Raw genomic sequence first — 21,984 nt, 5'->3', positions numbered from 1 at the left:
TCGATCTATTGATCATGAAATGAAGTTGATTGCTCTTAAATAAGGGACTACATTTTGTGAAAATCACTAGTAATTTGAAGTCATGAAATATTTTCCTAAAAATAGCCAACAATTTCATCAATTATTAAAACAATTTTAAAAAGAGAAAATAAAATAAAATTAATTTACCCATAATACCTGATCAGTTGAAGAGCCGAGAGCAAAAACGATGGAGAAGAAGGACGGCTGGTCTGACTCTGACAGATTCACGAAGCTGCTTGGAGAGAACAAGAAATGATGAACGCGACCGTGAGCGCTGGAGGAGGTGACCGCACTACTGGAGGAGACCACCGACCGTGAGCGCTGCGCCAGTGAAGAACGCGACCTATGAAGAACGCCTATGGAGAACGACGCGACCGCCGTCCACCGCGTCGATGGAGGAGGCGACGACCGTGCAGCTGGAGCCTGGAAGAATAGTAAATAATGACCTTAGGAGACGGTGATGGACAGCGAACACTAGTGATAGAGCAAGGCAGAGCCGATCAGAGAGGAGAAGGAGAGCCAGAGTTTGAGAGTCTGAGTAAGTGAGTGAGGATCTGAGATTGAGAGGAGAGTGAGTCCAGAGTTCAGACTTCAGAGAGTGAAAGAGGTGAGGAGCGCCGTAATGAGGGATTTAGGGTTAGGTCACAACTCACAATAACATAACATTAGCTATTTATATGATGGGTCATGTGCGGATCTGTGCGGATCTGCGGATCGGATCCGCGGGTATCACTGCCAAATCCGCGATCCGATCCTACCACAGTGCGGATCGGATCTGATCCGATCCGATGACTCTGCGGATCGGATAATATCCGCGAAATTCGGATCGGATGCGGATAATTACCGCGGATCTGCGGATATTATCCGATCCATGTGCAGCCCTACTAGGATTATAAGATTGGTGTGGTTGATTTCTTTGTGTAATTGAATTTTCAATCTAAAAATAATGAGGATCATATCAGGTAGAGTTAGAAATGTCTTTACTTATTTGTTAAAATGTGTCAATTGAGTTGAGTACTTAGAAATTTAGAATACTTTCTTTGAAAAAATACAAGAAAAAACCCTATTGTTTTTGTTTGCAATTTATTTGAAAAAAAAAAAAACCTATTAGCTTATTGTTGTTGTGTGTTGCATTGATTGTGCCGAATCTGGTATTGTTTATGAGTAATTTATTATTGTCGATGTATTATCTCGAGTTTTGTACATTTGTTTGATGGAATTTTTTTATGTAGTTACTGTACGAGTGGGAACAAAGGAGTAATTTGGTATTTGGATATTTAAAACATTTAAATTTTGGTTTTCTTTAGCTTCTTATAACGATATAGGACCAAGCTTTCTTTTGTAATTTTGATGAATGAATTTTTTAAAATTATTTAGGGTTGTATTCATTACAGTGTATTGTGATAGAGAAGATGGCTCCTTTGGTATTGATTGTTGGTGAATTTTATGCAGCAACAATAAACATGATGCAGTTTATTTATATTGCTTAAAAGACCGATTTAGATTTTTTTTTTTCCTGAACTGAGAAATTCCTTTACTTTTTTGTAGGTTTTATACAGCTTGAGTTTAGTCAATTCATATTTTGATTGACGAAGATAGTAGATACGGATAAAATGGATGCTCCTTTTTTAAGGGAGCGTGCCCAACGCCTTTTTGATAAGGTACTGCTCTCCTCTCACCATTGTTACTGTGAGCTTGATTCCTGAGCAGGATATTTTTCTAAATCTTTTATCATTTATCAAAAAAAATATTTCATCAATCTGGTTACTTAGGGTTTGTTTGGGTGAGTTTCTAAAAAAAATCATTTTTCGAGTTATCTTTCTTTAAAAGATCTTATGGAAAAGTAAAAGTAATTATATGTTTGGGTATCTCATGCAAAAAGATCTTTTATCTATCAATTATGTTTGGGTATAACAATATGAAAGTACTTGTTTGTTTATTTATTACACGAAAATCATATTTTTTTTAAGGAAAAAATATCTTTTATAAAAAAATATGTAAATTATAATTCTCAAAAAATATATTTTTTATTTTTCTAATACTTTTACTTTTACTATTAGAAATTTGTCAAACACACTAAAAAATAAAAAAAAGATCTTTTTTCATTGAAAAAATATCTTTTTTTTAATCAAAATAATGGCGCCCAAACAAGCACTTATATTTAGCTTATTTGTGTTATCTTAATATATAATGTATTTGTATAATGATAACATTTATAATGATTTTGTGTTATAGGATGAATTTGTGTGAATTGATAATTGGTTGTGTTATTTCTTGTTGTTTCATGCTTTTGCACGCCAAGGATTTGATGATATGCCTCTATGTCTATTATGTGTTTTAAATTGTATGTTGTAGTTACCATGTGATTTAGGATATTTGATTTTGTTTAAAATTTGTTATTTGAAATGATTGTTATTTGAAATTGGATCAAATGGATCGGATTATTTAAAAAAAATTAAAATTAAAGTTTATCGACGGATTTATCTTAGGATAAATTCACCGGAAGTTAATATTTAATTATTAGTAAATATCATGTTACCGTCGGATTCATCGGAAGATAAATCCAATGAAAAAAATTACTAGCGAATTTTTTCTGACAATAATTAGCGGCGGACAAAAAAATCCAACGGTAAATAATTACCGACAAGGTTTATACTGTCAAGTTTTTTTTGCCACTAATTCTGGCGGTAAACAGATTACCAGTGGATTTATCCGACAGTATCCAGTGAATTTCTTATAGTAACAATCCCCCAATATTTATTTCGTTAGATAATACAGTCCCATTCATTAGTTACTAACGGTGACTACTGATGTGGAATATTAACTCGTACATAAAACCGTTAAAGGTTTACAAGTGTGATCTAGATAAATCAGTCCCTAGGATGAAGTACAAAACATTCTCCGAAAAATTTAAAAAATATTAAAACAATTCCTAAAAATTTTTAAAAATTCCAAAACAATCGCTTTGAAAGTTTTTAATCTTTTCAAAAGTCAATGTCTTATAATATTTTTATTAATCAAAAATAAAATATTATTGAAAAAGACACTAGTTTTAAAAAAATTAAATAAATATACCCATATTTATTTTTTACCATTCAAGATATTGATTTAGTTTTATCCAATTTATAGGTATCATACTCTATGATCATTCTTTAATGATAAAATAGAAAATGATCTAGTATTGTTTGAAGAGATAAAAAAAATTTCATTTAACATAAAATTTTTCACATAAACAATTAGGAATGTTTGAAACTTTTTTTTGCAATGCGAACCAAATCATATATGAAGTTAAATTTGTAAATTTTGATTAACCATGAGGTTAATGTGAATGGTTTATAAAATTTCAATGTGAAGCTCGTAATACTTTGCAACACTTGAAGAAGAAATGTCTTAGCAAATTCAAGTGTTCTGTTCATATTTCTTAGAAACGTTTAGGATTTAATAGTTGTAATATTGCATAAAATAGGCTTGTAAAATTATTTGTGCTACCACAGTTAGCAATTATTCTAGGTTTTTACATCACCTCGATGTAGGTACACTACAAAAAATTTCTGAGTACCGTCAGATTTACTGTCGAAAAAACGAAAAAAATCCAACAGTATAAACCTCGCCGATAACCATTTATCGTTAGATTTTTTCATCTAACGGTAATTACCGTCGGATTCTACGATGGATTACCTGCCCAAAAAATCATTTGGTTACCAGTGGATTTTTCCGACGGTAGTATTGGCGCTACAATATCTTGTTTTTCGCACTATTACCGTCAAATTATTCTCTCGGTAAATCTAACGGTAATCTCAATTTTACTTAAAAAAAAGATATTGTGACACAATTTTTTTAATTTTAATTTTTTATTTAAATTTATTTTCACACAATTAGTAGTCAATTTATAAATAATAGAAACTATTTAGGTAATATTAAATATCAAATGCTCAAATAAATTAAAAGTCAAATAAATCAAATAAATACAATGAAACAGTAAAACAAAGCCCTAATCACTAAGAATTTTGGTAATCGTCGTCGTCGTTCCCGTAGTCCTGTTGAGGCGGCGGAGAAGGTGGTGATATTTGTGTCTCATCAGCAGCACCGCTGCCACCAGCAGGGCTGATACTAGCGGCACGCATCTGAGCCCGGTATACCTCCAACTGAGCCTTTATCTATTGAAGCCGCTCCAGCTTCTACCTCAACCCTATCCTGAGGTTATCAGTGGTTATCACACATGTGAGGATCTCCTAATACCTTTCCCGAGTCTCCGTCAACTCCTGAGCTTGTTTATGAAGGCTGCAGGTGAGCTCCTGCACATGTAGCCTCAAATCAATGCCTTCTTCGGAATCGACGGCTTGACTGGTGGCAGAGGCGGACGATGGCCTCAACATGGAGGTGCCGAGGCTACTGGTGAAGAGCAACCCCAGTCCATATATGCAGTTCTTGTATAGTGCTGAGGTGGTCTCGCACCAAACTGCATTAGGATCGACAACTGAAGCAGCAGAATCATTGGTGTCATCCCCACTTTGCTAAGATTGCTGAGTCGCGACCTCTAGTCTCTGCGTGTAGGACTCTTGTGTAACACATGTTATTATGATTTGGAAAACAGCTGTACAGTTAATCTCTAATTTTATATCACAAGATCAGATGTTTACTCACATAATGATCCTGAGACCGCTGATCAGCAAATCTCTCTTTGTTCGCCTTCAACGTGTGGGTGTACTTGAAGGTCTTCGCGAATGTCGCATTGCGATCTAACGAATTTGATTACACATGTTGTATTGAAACAAGTTATTAGGATTCCTACTAATGATATGCCAAAGAATATAACTAAGTTAATATCAAAATTAGAGAAGCTACATACCAGCCTAGCCTTAGTCTTCATGAAGGTGTCTAAGTCGACGGTATACTTGGACGACCTGGCCGATACCCTATTAGCTCTATTTGTGAGACACCAATTCCTGAACCCCTCATTAGTCTCGCAATGAACGTATAGAGCCTTCTTGATTTTCTGGCAGAGCCAGGAAGTGAGGCGGTCGCGCTGCTCACGTATATCCTGCAGCATCTGTTGCAGCCGCATTCCCATACAATTGTCGTATATCTTCCTTATGATTAGATCATACTCCTTGTCCCATATAAAGTTCAGCTACACAAAGTAACTTTAAAATTAGTTAATCAAAATATATTGTATTAAATAAAATAGAAGATATAAACTAGCTAAGAAGGTTCATTAAGTTCTTACCGCTCACTTCTGAAACCATCGTTCTCTGGTCTCAGAGGGGGATCCTTTTGTAGTTCGGCCATGGATGGTCATACATCAACTTGATGACGTTGGTCATCTCCTGAGTACATGCGTTATTGTTTGGTGCAAACTTATCATTAATTTACAAGCAAACCAATATGACAATATAAATTAAAACTTCTGAAGCAAATAACCAAAATATATAGAGATTTTCTTAGAAATTTTGGTAGAGTTTCATCTATAACTGAAATGCGCCACAAACTCTATCTATCAACAGAAACCTTAAACAACACCAAATGTCAACAATCAATGAACAACAGGCAATAATCAAGAAGCAACACCCATAAATCCACTAAATCCACTAAATTAAAATCAATAATCAGACACTTTTAACATATAGAAGACTTAAAGTAGTACCTACACTGTTCTGCCATCAGGCAAATCGTCAATCATACAATGGGAGGTGGTGGAAGGGCATCAGCTGGCTCACTTCCATGAGAGGATTCTGGGACTGCAATGTCCGTCGCAGGAGGTGGCGTCACTGAGACATTGGACTGCTGAGCAGATGGAGGCCCATCATCGTCGCCGTAGATGCAGGGATGTAGTTGGAGTTAGAGACCATGTTGAATGGATGATCTTGATGCACCCACAACCTGTGACGTCACCGGAGTAGTTAGACTAGAGGGAGAGGATCCAGAATTCCCAGGGGTACCAACAGAAACGCTGCCTCTACCACGACCATGACCCTTATCTGCAACACCACTACTTGTCGTCATGTTTGCTGAACACCCCGTTACCCTAAACCTTACCTCTAGCCATAAAACAAAGGATAACAAAGTGCCACGACAGTTCTAAAGCTTATAATATATATATATATATATATATATATATATATATATATATATATATATGTCCAAGAATTTATATAACTAGAAGCTTGATGAAGGAATAAAGCTCAAAGTCGCATAAAGCGGAATTACAAAACGCGAAGCGTCCACACACGGTAACTAAATGCGCAAGTACGAACAGAACAAGACATAATACATATAAAACCTTGTAGATAGCTCCAGGATACACAAGGTAATAATTAAATTAACAAGATATCTATATATAAGTATTATGTACCAAAAAGAGGACTAGTCATAGCCTGTGGAGTTTAGGTCGGCTAGTCAAACTGAAATACAAAAGAGTTTTAGAAGTTTAAAACAGCTTATACAACTTATCTCTCAAATCAAGCCTCTAAGGCCATAAAGTTATAAAAATACAAAGGATGAGAGAGTGACTATATCAAAATAAAGCAGAATAAAATAAAGATGAAACTATACTCTACTCTGTCACCATCTCGCAACTCACTGAGGTGGGTTACGACCTGCATCTGAAAAACAACAACAACATATGGTATGAGAACCGGAGGTTCTCAGTATGGCAACAGTGCCAATTATGTAAAATGTAAGGTTTCGGGATGCCAAAGGCAATCCTAGAACTTCGCACAAAACAAATATTCAAGCTTAACCAAAAATAAATAATTTAAACCAAGCACCATAAACAGGGTTATCTAAACCTAGCGAAATTTCTATCTAATACTAATCACACCACCGTTGGTGCACGAAATAGTGATGTCCAGGCTCGAACAATCCCTGGCAACGTGAGCAACTTGGTACGCGTAATCGTGATTATAGTTTAATGATGTAAAATTCATGGCTCTTTCTTTCCCTGGCAATGGCGCCAAGAACATGGTGCCAATACCATGGTTCACAACTTCGATACAACTAACAAGCAAGTGCACTGGGTCGTCCAAGTAATACCTTACGTGAGTAAGGGTCGAATCCCACGGAGATTGTTGGTATGAAGCAAGCTATGGTCACCTTGTAAATCTCAGTCAGGCGGATATAAATTGATAATGGAGTTTTCGAATATTAAATAATAAAAGAGGGATAGAAATACTTATGTAAATCATTGGTGAGAATTTCAGATAAGCGTATGGAGATGCATTCGTTCCTCTGAACCTCTGTTTTCCTGCTATCTTCATCCAATCAGTCTTACTCCTTTCCATGGCTGGCTTTATGTGATACATCACCACTGTCAATGGCTACTTTCGGTCATCTCTCGGGAAATGATCCAATGCCCTGTCACGGCACAGCTAATCGTCTGGAGGCATCACCCTTGTCAATGGCTTCATCTTATCCTCTCAGTGAATAATATGCTCATGCACCCTGTCACGGCACGGCTATTCATCTGTCGGTTCTCGATCATGCTGGAATAGGATTTACTATCCTTTTGCGTCTGTCACTAACACCCTGCAATCGCGAGTTTGGAGCTCGTCATAGTCATCCAATCATTGAATCCTACTCGGAATACCACATACAAGGTTTAGACCTTCCGGATTCTCTTGAATGCCGCCATCATTCTAGCTTACACCACGAAGATTCTGGTTAGGAGATCTAAGAGATATTCATTCTAGCTTATTTCAAGTAGAACGGAAGTGTTTGTCAGGCACGTGTTCATAGGGGAGAATGGTGATGAGCGTCACACATAATCATCACCTTCATCACGTTCTTGGGTGCGAATGGATATCTTAGAAGCGAAATAAGATGAATTGAATAGAAAACAGAAGTACTTGCATTAATCTTTGAGGAACAGCAGAGCTCCACACCTTAATCTATGGAGTGTAGAAACTCTACCGTATGAAAATACATAAGTGACGGTCCAGGCATGGCCGAGATGGCCAGCCCCCTAAAACGTGATCAATAGTCTCCTAATGTGAACAATGGATTAAAACTGAGACCAAAGATGGTCAAAAAATCTAGTAAAATGTCCTATTTATAATAAACTAGCTACTAGGGTTTACATGAGTAAGTAATTGATGCATAAATCCACTTCCGGGGCCCACTTGGTGTGTGCTTGGGCTGAGCTTGAGTGTTGCATGTGTAGAGGTCCTTCTTGGAGTTGGACGCCAGTTTTTATGCCAGTTTGGGCGTTCAACTCTGGTTTTGGATCCTTTTCTGGCGCTGGACGCCAGATTTGGGCAGAAAACTGGCGTTGAACGCCAGTTTACGTCGTCTATTCTTGGCCAAAGTATGGACTATTATAAATTTCTGGAAAACCCTGGATGTCTACTTTCCAACGCAATTGAAAGCACGCCATTTCGAGTTCTGTAGCTCCAGAAAATTCACTTTGAGTGCAGGGAGGTCAGAATCCAACAGCATCAGCAGTCCTTTTTCAACCTCTGAATCTGATTTCTGCTCAAGTCCCTCAATTTCAGCCAGAAAATACCTGAAATCACAGAAAAACACACAAACTCATAGTAAAGTCCAGAAATGTGAATTTAACATAAAAACTAATGAAAACATCCCTAAAAGTAACTAGATCCTACTAAAAACATACTAAAAACAATGTCAAAAAGCGTATAAATTATTCGCTCATCACAACACCAAACTTAAATTGTTGCTTGTCCCCAAGCAACTGAAAATCAAATAGGATAAAAAGAAGAGAATATACTATAAATTCCAAACTATCAATGAAACATAGCTGCAATCATATGAGCGGGACTTATAGCTTTTTGCCTCTTGAATAGTTTTGGCATCTCACTTTATCCATTGAGGTTCAGAATGATTGGCATCTATAGGAACTCAGAGTTCAGATATTGTTATTGATTCTCCTAGTTCAGTATGATGATTCTTGAACACATCTTCTTTATGAGTCTTGGCCGTGGCCCTAAGCACTTTGTTTTCCAGTATTACCACCGGATACATAATTGCCACAGACACATAATTGGGTGAACCTTTTCAGATTGTGACTCAGCTTTGCTAAAGTCCCCAATTAGAGGTGTCTAGGGTTTTTAAGCACACTCTTTTTTTTTGCTTTGGACCTTGACTTTAACCGCTCAGTCTCAAGTTTTCACTTGACACCTACACGCCACAAGCACATAGTTAGGGACAGCTTGGTTTAGCCGCTTAGACCAGGATTTTATTCCTTTAGGCCCTCCTATCCACTGATGCTCAAAGCCTTGGGATCCTTTTTATTTACCCTTGCCTTTTGGTTTTAAGGGTTATTGGCTTTTTGCTCTTGCCTCTTGGTTTTAAGAGCTTTGGCTTTTTCTGCTTGCTTTTTCTTTTTCTTTCTATTTTTTTTTGCCTATTTTTTTTTCTGCAAGCCTTGTTCTTTGCTGCTTTTTCTTGCTTCAAGAATCATTTTTATGATTTTTCAGATTATCAAATAACATGTCTCCTAGTCATCATTCTTTCAAGAGCCAACATATTTAACATTCTTAAACAACAACTTCAAAAGACATATGCACTGTTCAAGCATACATTCAGAAAACAAGAAGCATTGTCACCACATCAATATAATTAAGCTAAGTTCAAGGATAAATTCGAAACTCATGTACTTCTTGTTCTTTTGAATTAAAACATTTTTCATTTAAGAGAGGTGATGGATTCATAGGACATTTATAACTTTAAGACACAGTTACTAACTACTAATGATCATGTAATGAAGACACAAACACAGATAAGCACATAACATAGAAACGAAAAACAGAAGAAATAAGAACAAGGAATGAATCCACCTTAGTGATGGTGGCGTTTCCTTCTTGAGGAACCAATGATGTCCTTGAGCTCTTCTATGTCTCTTCCTTGTCTTTGTTGCTCCTCCCTCATTGCTTCTTGATCTTCTCTTATTTCATGAAGCATGATGGAGTGCTCTTGATGTTCCACCCTTAGTTGTCCCATATTGGAACTCAATTCTCCTAGGGATGTGTTGATTTGCTCCCAATAGTTTTGTGGAGGAAAGTGCATTTGAGGCATCTCCGGGATCTCATGGTGATGAGCTTCATACGCCTCTTGAACTCCATGAATGGGCTCTCTTGCTTGCTCCATCTTTTTCTTAGTGATGGGCTTGTCCTCTTTAATTAGGATATCTTCCTCTATGTCAATCCCAGCTGAATTGCATAGGTGGCAAATGAGGTGAGGAAAGGCTAACCTTGCCATAGTGGAGGACTTGTCAGCCACCTTGTAGAGTTCTTGAGGTATAATCTCATGAACTTCCACCTCTTCTCCAATCATGATGCTATGGATCATGATGGCCCGGTCTATAGTAACTTCAGACCGGTTGCTAGTGGGAATGATTGAGCATTGAATGAACTCCAACCACCCTCTAGCTACAGGCTTGAGGTCCAATCTTCTTAGTTGAACCGGCTTGCCTTTGGAGTCAATCTTTCATTGAGCTCCTTCCACGCATATGTCCATAAGGACTTGGTCCAACCTTTGATTAAAGTTGACCCTTCTAGTGTAGGGGCGTTCATCTCCTTGCATCATGGGCAAGTTAAACGCCAACCTCACATTTTCCGGACTAAAATCCAAGTATTTCCCCCGAACCATTGTAACATAGTTCTTTGGATCCGGGTTCTTACTTTGATCATGGTTCTTGGTGATCCATGCATTAGCATAGAACTCTTGAACCATTAGGATGCCGACTTGTTGGATGGGATTTGTTAGAACTTCCCAACCTCTTCTTTGAATTTCATGTCGGATCTCTGGATACTCATTTCTTTTGAGTTTGAAAGGGACCTCGGGGATCACCTTCTTCTTGGCCACAACATCATAGAAGTGGTCTTGATGGGTTTTGGAGATGAACCTTTCCATCTCCCATGACTCGGATGTGGAAGCTCTTGTCTTCCCTTTCCCCTTTCTAGAGGATTCTCCGGTCTTAGGTGCCATCAATGGTAATGGAAAAACAAAAAGCTTATGCTTTTACCACACCAAACTTAGAATATTGCTCGCCCTCGAGCAATAAACAAAAGAATAGAAGAAGAAGAAGAAGAAATATGGAGAGGGAGAGGGAGATGTGGTTTCGGCCAAGAGGAGTGTAGAGGGGTGTGTTGTGTGAATTTGATGAAGAATGGAGGGCTTTATATAGGGAAGGGAGGGGGGAAAGGTTTCGGCCATATGGGTGGGTTTGGGTGGGAAATTGGTTTTGAATTTTTGAAGGTAGGTGGAGTTTATGAGGTAGGTTTATGGGGAAGAGTGGATGGATGTGAGTGGTGAAGAGGTGATGGGGAAGAGAGTTTGAGGTGATTGGTGAAGGGTTTTTGGGGAAGAGTGTTTATGGGGTTGTGTGAAATAGAGTGGTGAGAAGAAGTGAGTGGAGGTAGGTGGGGATCCTGTGGGGTCCACAGGCCCTGAGTGGATCCTGTGGGGTCCACAGATCCTGAGTGGATCCTGTGGGGTCCACAGATCCTGAGGTGTTCAAGGATTTACATCTCTGCACCCATTAGGCATGTAAAAATGCCTTTACACACAACTCTGGGCGTTCAGCGCCAGGTTGGTGGCTATTTTGGGCGTTCAACGCCCATTTGTGTGCCATTTCTGGCGTTGAACGCCAGAACCATGCCTGTTCTGGCGTTCAGCGCCCAGATGCTGCCCATTTTGGGCGTTCAGCGCCAGCACCATGCTCTGTTCTGGCGCTGAACGCCAGACAGATGCTTCTCCAGGGTGTGATTTTTCTTCTGCTATTTTTGATTCTGTTTTCAATTTTTTATATTTATTTTGTGACTCCACATGATCATGAACCTATAAAGACATATAACTAAGAAGAATATAGTTAGATAAATAAACATTGGGTTGCCTCCCAACAAGCGCTTCTTTAATGTCAATAGCTTGACAGTGGGCTCTCATGGAGCCTCACAGATGTGCAGAGCTTTGTTGAGACTCTCCAACACCAAACTTAGAGTTTGGATATAGGAGTTCAACACCAAACTTAGAGTTTGGTTGTGGCCTCCCAACACCAAACTTAGAGTTTGACTGTGGGGGCTCTGGTTGACTCTGCTTTGAGAGAAGCTTTTTCTGCTTCCTCTCCATGGTTGCAGAGGGAGATCCTTGAGTTTTAAACACAAGGGAGTCCTCATTCCATTGAAGGACTATTTCACCTCTGTCAACATCAATCACAGCTCTTGCTGTGGCCAGGAAAGGTCTTCCTAGGATGATGGATTCATCCTCTTCCTTTCCAGTATCCAGGACTATGAAATCAGCAGGGATGTAAAGGCCTTCAACCTTTACTAACACGTCCTCTACTTGTCCATAAGCCTGTTTTCTTGAACTGTCTGCCATCTCTAATGAGATTTTAGCAGCTTGCACCCCATAGATTCTCAGTTTCTCTATTACAGAGAGGGGCATGAGGTTTATTCCTGAACCAAGGTCACACAGAGCCTTAAAGATCATGGTGCCTATGGTACAGGGTATTATGAACTTTCCAGGATCCTGTCTCTTCTGAGGCAATGTCAGTTGATCCAGATCACTTAGTTCGTTGATGAACAAGGGAGGTTCAACTTCCCAAGCATCAGTGCCAAATAATTTGGCATTCAGCTTCATGATTGCTCGAAGAAACTTGGCAGCTTGCTCTTCAGTAACATCCTCATTCTCTTCAGAAAAGGAATACTCATCGGAGCTCATGAAGGGCATAAGGAGGTTCAATGGAATCTCTATGGTCTCTAGATGAGCCTCAGAGTCCTTTGGCTCCTCAGAGGGAAGCTCCTTATTGATCATTGGACGTCCCAGGAGGTCTTCCTCCTTGGGATTCACGTCCTCTCCTCTCCTCACAGGTTCGGTCATGGTGCTTATGTCAATGGCCTTGCACTCTCCTTTTGGATTCTCTTCTGTATTGCTTGGGAGAGTACTTGGAAGGATTTCAGTGATCCTTTTACTCAGCTGGCCCACTTGTGCTTCCAAATTTCTAATGGAAGACCTGGTTTCATTCATGAAACTCACAGTGGCCTTAGATAGATCAGAGATTAGATTTGCTAAATTAGAAGCATTTTGTTCAGAGTTCTCTGTCTGTTGCTGAGTGGATGATGGAAAAGGTTTATTATTGTTAAACCTGTTTCTTCCACCATTATTAAAGCCTTGTTGAGGCTTTTGATCCTTCCATGAGAAATTTGGATGATTTCTCCATGATGAGTTATAGGTGTTTCCATAAGGTTCACCTAAGTAATTCACCTCTGCTATTGCAGGGTTCTCAGGATCATAAGCTTCTTCTTCAGAAGATGCCTCTTGAGTACTGTTGGATGCAGCTTGCATTCCATTCAGACTCTGAGAAATCATATTGACTTGCTGAGTCAATATTTTATTCTGAGCCAATATGGCATTCAGAGTATCAACTTCAAGAACTCCCTTCTTCATAGGCGTCCCATTACTCACAGGATTCCTTTCAGAAGTGTACATGAACTGGTTATTAGCAACCATGTCAATGAGTTCTTGAGCTTCTGCAGGCGTTTTCTTTAGGTGAATGGATCCACCTGCAGAAGTGTCCAGTGACATCTTTGATAGCTCAGATAAACCATCATAGAATATATCCAGGATGGTCCATTCTGAAAGCATGTCAGAAGGACACTTTTTGGTCAACTGTTTGTATCTTTCCCAAGCTTCATAGAGGGATTCACCTTCTTTCTGTCTGAAGGTTTGAACATCAGCTCTAAGCTTGCTCAGCTTTTGAGGAGGAAAGTACTTGGCTAAGAAAGCCGTGACCAGCTTATCCCAAGAGTTCAGGCTGTCTTTGAGTTGAGAATCCAACCATAATCTAGCTCTGTCTCTTACAGCAAAAGGAAAAAGCATGAGCCTGTAGACTTCAGGATCTACTCCATTAGTCTTAACAGTATCACATATCTGTAAGAATTCAGTTAAGAACTGAAAAGGATCTTCAGATGGAAGTCCATGAAACTTACAGTTTTGCTGCATCAGAGAAACTAATTGAGGTTTCAGCTCAAAGTTGTTTGTTCCAATGGCAGGAATAGAGATGCTTCTTCCATGTAAATTGGAATTAGGTGCAGTAAAGTCACCAAGCATCTTCTTTACATTATTATTATTTTCGGCTGCCATCTCCTCTTCCTGTTCGAAAATTTCTGAAAGGTTATCTCTGGATTGTTGTATTTTAGCTTCTCTTAGTTTCCTTTTCAGAGTCCTTTCAGGTTCTGGATCTGCTTCCACAAGAATGTTCTTATCCTTGCTCCTGCTCATATGACAAAGAAGAGGGCACAGAAAAATAATAATAATAATAGAGATCCTTTATACCACAGTATAGGGATCCCTGTGTGAGTAGAAGAAGAGGGGGAGACAAAGAATGTAATATAATGGAAGAAACACAACTGTGAGGATGGTTGAGATGTGAGATGAGATGTTAGTAGATGAATAAATAAATAGAATGAGATGAGAGAGGGAGAATTTTCGAAAAATATTTTTGAAAAAGAGTTAGTGATTTTCGAAAATTTTTAAAATCAAAAATAAAAATAAAAATAATTAGTTAATTAAAAAGAAATTTTTGAAAAAGAGGAAAGATATTTTCGAAAATTAGAGAGAGAGAGTTAGTTAGGTAGTTTTGAAAAAGTTAAGAAACAAACAAAAAGTTAGTTAGTTAGTTGAAACAAATTTTGAAAAGGTGAGAAGTTAGGAAGTTAGAAAAGATAATTTGAAATCAAATTTTTGAAAAAGATAAGATAAAAAGATATTTTTTTGAAAAGATATGATAGAAATTAGTTTTTTTGAAAAAGATTTGATTTTTAAAATCACAATTAATGACTTGATTCACAAAAAATCACAAGATATGATCCTAGAACTTAAAGTTTGAATCTTTCTTAACAAGCAAGTAACAAACTTCAAATTTTTTAATCAAAACATTAATTGATTATGTTATTTTCGAAAATTTGGTATAAAAATAGGAAAAAGGTTTTTGAAAAATATTTTTGAAATTTTCGAAAATAACTAAGAATTTTGAAAAAGATTTTATTTTTGAAAAAGATTTTGAAAAAGATAAGATTTTCAAATTGAAAATTTGATTTGACTCATAAGAAACAATTTGATTTAAAAATTTTTGAAAAAGTCAATCCAAATTTTCGAATTTGATGAGAGAAAAAGGGAAAGATATTTTTTTTATTTTTGAATTTTTATGATGAGAGAGAAAAACAACAAAAAGACTCAATGCATGAAAATTTTGAATCAAAACCATGAATGCATGCATGAATGATATGAATGTCAAGATGAACACCAAGAACACTTTGAATGTCAAGATGAACATCAAGAACATATTTTTAAAAAATTTTTGATGCAAAGAAAATATGTAAGACACCAAACTTAGAAATCTTTCATGTTTAGACTCTAAGAAACGAAAAATGCACATGTAAAACAAGAAAAGACACAAAACATGAAATCATCAAGATCAAATAATGCATGGAAATTTTCGAAAAAATGCAAGATGCATATGCAAGTGACACCAAACTTATGATATGACTCAAGACTCAAACAAGAAACAGAAAAATATTTTTGCTTTTTATGATTTTCTAATTTTTTTAGATTTTTTTTTTTGAAAATTAATTGAAAAAGAAAAAATAAGGATTCCAAAATTTTTAATATGAATTCCAAGAATCTTGCATTCTTAGTCTAAAGCTTCAGTCCAGGAATTAGACATGGCTCACTAGCCAGCCAAGCTTTCAAAGAAAGCTCCAGTCCAAAACACTAGACATGGCCAATGGCCAGCCAAGCTTCAGCATTTAACACCAGAGTATATTGCTCTTGATAACAAATTGCAAGCCTCAGTCCAAATAAATTTAGACATGGCTTTACAGCCAGCCAGTCTTCACATGCTTCATGAAACACTAGAATTCATTCTTAAAAATTTTGAATAAAAGAAATTTTTTTTTTTGAAAATATTTTTATTTTTTTCGAAAACAGATGAGAAAATTTTAGAAATATTTTTGAAAAATTTTTTGAAAATAAAACAAAAAGAAAATTACCTAATCTGAGCAACAAGATGAACCGTCAGTTGTCCAAACTCAAATAATCCCCTGCAACGGCGCCAAAAACTTGGTGCACGAAATTGTGATGTCCAGGCTCGAACAATCCCTGGCAACGTGAGCAACTTGGTACGCGTAATCGTGATTACACTTTAATGATGTAAAATTCATGGCTCTTTCTTTCCCTGGCAATGGCGCCAAGAACATGGTGCCAATACCATGGTTCACAACTTCGATACAACTAACCAGCAAGTGCACTGGGTCGTCCAAGTAATACCTTACATGAGTAAGGGTCGAATCCCACTGAGATTGTTGGTATGAAGCAAGCTATGGTCACCTTGTAAATCTCAGTCAGGCGGATATAAATTGATAATGGAGTTTTCGAATATTAAATAATAAAAGAGGGATAGAAATACTTATGTAAATCATTGGTGAGAATTTCAGATAAGCGTATGGAGATGCATTCGTTCCTCTGAACCTCTGTTTTCCTGCTATCTTCATCCAATCAGTCTTACTCCTTTCCATGGCTGGCTTTATGTGATACATCACCACTGTCAATGGCTACTTTCGGTCATCTCTCGGGAAAATGATCCAATGCCCTGTCACGGCACGGCTAATCGTCTGGAGGCATCACCCTTGTCAATGGCTTCATATTATCCTCTCAGTGAATAATATGCTCATGCACCCTGTCACGGCACGGCTATTCATCTGTCGGTTCTTGATCATGCTGGAATAGGATTTACTATCCTTTTGCGTCTGTCACTAACACCCTGCAATCGCGAGTTTGGAGCTCGTCACAGTCATCCAATTATTGAATCCTACTCGGAATACCACAGACAAGGTTTAGACCTTCCAGATTCTCTTGAATGCCGCCATCATTCTAGCTTACACCACAAAGATTCTGGTTAGGAGATCTAAGAGATATTCATTCTAGCTTATTTCAAGTAGAACGGAAGTGTTTGTCAGGCACGTGTTCATAGGGGAGAATGGTGATGAGCGTCACACATAATCATCACCTTAATCACGTTCTTGGGTGCGAATGGATATCTTAGAAGCGAAATAAGATGAATTGAATAGAAAACAGAAGTACTTGCATTAATCTTTGAGGAACAGCAGAGCTCCACACCTTAATCTATGGAGTGTAGAAACTCTACCGTATGAAAATACATAAGTGAAGGTCCAGGCATGGCCGAGATGGCCAGCCCCCTAAAACGTGATCAATAGTCTCCTAAGGTGAACAATGGATTAAAACTGAGACCAAAGATGGTCAAAAAGACTAGTAAAATGTCCTATTTATAATAAACTAGCTACTAGGGTCTACATGAGTAAGTAATTGATGCATAAATCCACTTTCGGGGCCCACTTGGTGTGTGCTTGGGCTGAGCTTGAGTGTTGCACGTGTAGAGGTCCTTCTTGGAGTTGGACGCCAGTTTTTATGCCAGTTTGGGCGTTCAACTCTGGTTTTGGATCCTTTTCTGGCGCTGGACGCCAGATTTGGGCAGAAAACCGGCGTTGAACGCCAGTTTACGTCATCTATTATTGGCCAAAGTGTGGACTATTATATATTGCTGGAAATCCCTGGATGTCTACTTTCCAACGCAATTGGAAGCACGCCATTTCGAGTTCTGTAGCTCCAGAAAATTCACTTTGAGTGGAGGGAGGTCAGAATCCAACAGCATCAGCAGTCCTTTTTCAACCTCTGAATCTGATTTCTGCTCAAGTCCCTCAATTTCAGCCAGAAAATACCTGAAATCACAGAAAAACACACAAACTCATAGTAAAGTCCAGAAATGTGAATTTAACATAAAAACTAATGAAAACATCCCTAAAAGTAACTAGATCCTACTAAAAACATACTAAAAACAATGTCAAAAAGCGTATAAATTATCCGCTCATCAGCCGTATCCTACAGCCTTCGCCAACCCAACCTCCGTGCGAGCCCATCGCCACCGCCTCTCAATCCTCCTCAACACCAATAAAACACATTTAATGCAAACAAGTAAAGCACAAATAGTATTCATGTATAATAGGTAAGTCAATTAGCATTTAGACATATTATTCAATTAGGCATAACTCAAGTAATCAAAGCAGGCAAGCATGTAAAAGATTCATATGATGAATGCCTATCCTATTTGGCTCGTGATATCACTTGTCGGTTCAAAATGCCAACCCGACACATCCCCGGGATGTTGCCTTTCTGCCACGACCAGGGTTATAGTGCCCTGCTCACTATTTCTAGTGCCCAACACTTTATCTTGCACCCCGTGAGTTATAGTGCCCGGCACACTCTTTCGGGTTATAGTGTCTGAGTTCACTCTGGCAGCAGAAAGGTTATGTGAGCGAGAGACTACCACAGTCCTCACATCTCAACGTAGGCGGGAGACTGCCACAGCCCTTGCCCGAGGCGCATAGCGACTTACCAATCATTACAGTCCAGTAATACAGCACAGATCATAGCACAATTCCTTGTATACTCATTTCAATCTCATCATCTAATGTCAATATCTCAAGTTCATCACCAATATCTCAAGTTCATTATCAACCCAGCCCCCATTAGTTCACAAGACAAAACCACCCAACTAACATACCAAGCCTAAGTCACCGGCTTCTAAAACCCATATATAAGTCCATTAACTATCAAACATAAACCTATCTGTACTAGTCTTAGGCCTAATTATTAACCACAAGTCTTAAAGAGGAGTTATGGAAGTTTGGAAAGCTAGAGAACCCTTAAAAACGAAGAAAAATCTTTTTTTTCAGCAAAACAGGGTGTATGCGAACGCATACTTAAAATTTTGCCTATATCGCGTACGCATACAAGAGTTCGCATACGCATAGGTGCCAAACAGAATGGCACGCTCACGTATGGGGGGTTTGTGTACGCATGCCATCCCAGAATTGCAGAATTTTGTAAAGTTGTAGAAATCAGTTTTAAACCCCAAAATTTAAACGTTCATAACTTCCTCTACAAAAATTTATTTTCCTTAAACTTTATATTATTTTAAATATCTTGAAATCATCTTTAATTTAAAACAAATTTTCATCAATTTCAAAAACCGAGGCTCAAGTTATGATCCGTCAAAGTTCACCAAAAATCAAGTTTTTCACAAAAACATCAAAGTTCTCAAATTTTCAAATTTCATAACCAAAATATACCCAAACATCATAAAACACTACCACACACTATACCTTGCCATTCCATTGTATTTTAATCAACTCAACTTCTATTTCACCCAATCCTTCCACCATACTTCAACAAAAATCAACAATTTCTAACTCAAGACCTCAATCATCAATAATTTGTACAATTTATTCATCATAAATATCACTCATCATATCTTACCATAAATCCTCATAATTCTCATTATTCAGTTTAATCTCAATAATCAACACCATTCACCAACAACAACATCATAATTCATCAATATCCTTCATCAACTATCATAATCACAAACAACAACAATACTCATCATATTATCATCATAATTCATAATTCACACATTCCAACACTCCACATCATCCTCCTCGTCATCAAACATAAATTCACAAATAATTAATTATGCACAAACATCATTCAAATCTATCTTAGAGTCAACTAGCATAAGTGTCCAGGAATATTACATATTACATAAAGAAAACCGAAACCATACCTTGACCAATTCTCCAAAAGCACAAACACCCAAAGCTTGATTCCAACAAGATCAACAAGTCTCAAGCACCAACATCACTTCTAAAACTCACCAACTATCAAGCTATATACATATAACACACCAAAAATCAATATTATAATTAACCAAAATATCAAACCACAAGAGTTTAAAGAGACTTACCTTACCCAAAGGTATTAGGGGCAAAACCCAACAATATTCCAATGGTAGATCACCCCTAAACAACCAAAATCACAAAATATACTCAAAAACCATAATAAAAAATGTGAAAATGTTAGGGCTGGAAACTGGAGCAGGTATTTCGAAAATTTTACCACTTTTAAGTAGAAATAAAGAGCTCGATGAGAGTTTCATGTGGACGCAAACGGCTCGTAAATTAGAGTACCGTAGCTCAAGTTATGAGCTTGAGAAGATCAAAGTGAATAGTGTCATTCTCCTTCTTCTCTCCTCACTTTAGCAGCGCCCCTCTCTTGTTTTAGGGCTAGTGATGAGCTAAAATGTTCATTAGTTGTGCTTATATATGTTGGGCTTGGACCCAACTTGGGTCCGATCCAACCTGTTAGCGTTTTAGGTCCATTTGGCCCAATTTTGGTCAAAACCTTTAAGATTAGCGCCCGGTTTTCAATTCTAAATTATTTTTATCTTTTCAAAATACTAAATTCAATTTTCAAAATCTTATTTTCTTCAAAACGCGGTATCGAATAGACTAGAGCCGATACTGCCGGCTTAAGCACCGGTACATATTTTTATAAAAACTTTTCGCAAAAGATACATTTTCCCACTCAGAAAAATTCACTGAATTCAAATTTCACCTTTATATTTTAAAAAGAACACTTCTATATTTTTGAACCTTTTCTGGAAAATTAAAATTATTATTTTATTAAAGCAGTTTCACGTAAAAACTCTGGTTCTTACATTTGTAAAGAGTATACCAATTAAAAATGTACTAAACATATTCACAACATCATTCAAAATGCTTAATCAAGTTCACTACCATAAGTTTAGAACTAAATAAGAACATAAATCCGCCAACGTTCTATTTAAAATTGAAACTACACAAGTTCAGTATACTAAGTTCAGAATTCTAAAAAATCATAAGTTCAAAACATGTTCAGTATCCTAAGTTCATAACTAAATAAGAAAAAGAAATCAGAACATGTTCTAATTAAAATTGAAACTAAACAAGTTCAATACCCTAAGTTCAAAATTTTAGAAAATCCTAAGTTTAAAATAAGTTCAGCACCCTAAGTTCAAAACTAAATAAGGAACACAAATCTGCCAATGTTCTAATTAAACTTGAAACTATACAAGTTCAATATCTTAAGTTCAAAATTTTAGAAAACCATAAGTTCAAAACAAGTTCAGTACCCTAAGTTCAGAACTAAATAAGAAACAGAAATCAGAACATGTTCTGATTGAAATTGAAACTAAACAAGTTCAGTATCCTAAGTTCAGAATTTTAGAAAACCATAAGTTCTAAACAAGTTCAGTACCCTAAGTTCATAACTAAATGAAGAACACAAATCCGCCAATATTCTAATTAAAATTGAAACCTTACAAGTTTAATATCCTAAGTTCAGAATTTTAGAAAATCATAAGTTCAAAACAAGTTCAGCACCCTAAGTTCAGAACTAAATAAGGAATAAAAATCAGAACATGTTCTAATTAAAATTAAAACTAAACAAGTTCAGTGCCCTAAGAACTAAATAATCAACAATAATCAGAAGTCTCAAAACAACAAATAAACCTAATAAATTATATCAACAAATCAGAATTTCAGAAAACCCTAACATCAGAAACATTACCTGAAGAAGAGCACTAAAGATGAGAAGAAGAAGCAGCATAGGCGGCGACAGTAGCAGCGACGTACGTAGACGGCGGCAGAAGCAGCGGCGTTGGTGTCCGACAGAAGTAGCTGCGTTGGCGGCGGCGACAATAGCGATAGTAGCTCCTTCAGCGTCCGACAGCTACAATGATGGCGGCAAATGAGGAGAAGCTCCTGAAGAGGAAGGACTGCCGGGGACATGAGAGGGGTAGAGAGAGTGTGGGAGGCGAGAGGGTTAGAGAGAGAGAGACACACACAAATTCGAACGAGGGGGAAGAGGGTTCGTGCTTCAATTTTATGGCATAATTACGTGTAAAAATTCCAATGGTAAACCATTGCGGGTCACCAAAATGCAGCATCTCATTTAGTGGGTTTACTGTCGGACCTAAAGGACGCGCTATTTTCTTTTTGTTTTCCTCCAATTATTACTAACAAATTTACTGTCGGAAACTTAAATCTATCAGTA

General features: G+C 37.4%; 1 non-coding gene across 1 annotated transcript; it reads left to right on the top strand.

Moving 5' to 3' along the window:
- Positions 1–13,614: 13,614 nt before the first annotated feature.
- On the top strand, positions 13,615–13,722 carry LOC112767605 (small nucleolar RNA R71). Its single transcript, XR_003185047.1, has one exon. It is a non-coding gene; the product is annotated as a small nucleolar RNA R71 (small nucleolar RNA).
- The last annotated feature ends 8,262 nt before the right edge of the window (positions 13,723–21,984 follow it).

This window comes from Arachis hypogaea, chromosome 17 (genome assembly GCF_003086295.3).
Source record: "Arachis hypogaea cultivar Tifrunner chromosome 17, arahy.Tifrunner.gnm2.J5K5, whole genome shotgun sequence".
In the NCBI taxonomy this organism is placed as follows: Eukaryota; Viridiplantae; Streptophyta; class Magnoliopsida; order Fabales; family Fabaceae; genus Arachis; species Arachis hypogaea.
Note: the sequence above shows the minus strand (reverse complement) of the source record. Positions and strands in the feature narration are given on the sequence as shown.